We start from the raw sequence: 1,260 nt of genomic DNA, 5'->3' as shown, positions 1-1,260 counted from the left end.
CCCCAAAAAAAAAAAAAAAAGACAAGAATCAGTGATAAGTTCTATATTCACTGCTTTTTTTTTTTTAAATCAGTCGTGGCGCCTGAACTGAGCCTGGGCCCTGTCCCTCAGCTCTTCAGCTCAAGGCGAGCACCCTACCACTTGAGCCTCAGCACCACTTCCATCTTTTTCTCCTTTTGTGGTGCTGAGGAATCAAACCCAGGGCCTCATGCATGCAAGGCAAGCACTCTACCACTGAGCCACCTTCCCAGCCCCTCTTTTTAAAATTTTAATTCTGTATTCTGAAATGGAAAAGCATTGCAAAGCAGGTATGCCCTTATAAGTGATACAGTTGATTAGATTTGAAGATGGATAATAGGTTTGCTTTTCCAATGTAGTGAGTTTTCTCCAAATGTAAGAATCCAAATATGTCAAAATTGGCAACAGAGAAACCCAAGAACTAAAGATCTGGAACTATTGGTTATGGAGGTGATGGGAAGGTGCTCTTCTAGGGAAAGGCGAGCGAGGGTTCTCCATGGGCTGTCTGAAGTGCACGTGGAGTGAGGTCAGCTGGGTTCCACTGCTTAATTAGTGAAAAGTTAGTTTTCTAGGGATGGCAGCCTCTAGAAATTGTGTGAGTGTGTAATTAGGAAGCATCGCTAGGCTTTCAAGAAAAACTGGTACTGTTGTGTTTTTATATGAATTTGGATGCCTCTGAGTCAAGGATTGGCTGTTCCCTGAGCTCCAGGGGCAGCAAGATGGAAGGTTCTGGGTGAGGTGCTTGTAAAAACAACGAGAACATCTCTGAGCGGAGAGGGAAGAGTAGCAGCGGAGCAGTTCTTTAAGTATAGAAATAAATCCAGTGTGTGTATGTTTTTAACATTGTAATTTTTTTCTCTCCATTTTTCCAGTCTGTTCATTACCAACAGAGGTAAGTCCTTTCATTTTTGTTTTTATTCTCTTTTTTAACTTAAGTATTTGAGATGTCACTGTTAATTTGATTTTAGGCTTTTTTTTTTAATTTCCATTTCAGTCCTGTGGGAATAGAGTTTCCAAAAAATATGTCTTATTTGTGTGCCAGTCCTGGGATTAAACTTTAGGCCTGAGCACTGCCCCTGAGTTTTGGGGGTTTTTTTTGGTTCAGGGCTAGCACTCTACTTCTTGAGCTACAGCTCCACTCTAGCTTTTAGTGCTTAATTGAAGATAGGAGTCTCACTGAGTTGAGGCTGGCTTCAAACAGCAATCCTCAGCTCTCAGCCTCCTGAGTAGCTAAGGTTGCAG

The sequence above is a fragment of the Dipodomys ordii genome, unplaced genomic scaffold (assembly GCF_000151885.1).
Source record: "Dipodomys ordii isolate 6190 unplaced genomic scaffold, Dord_2.0 Scaffold66, whole genome shotgun sequence".
Classification (NCBI taxonomy): Eukaryota; Metazoa; Chordata; class Mammalia; order Rodentia; family Heteromyidae; genus Dipodomys; species Dipodomys ordii.
The sequence above is the reverse complement of the archived record's forward strand: the minus strand, read 5'-3'. Positions refer to the sequence as shown.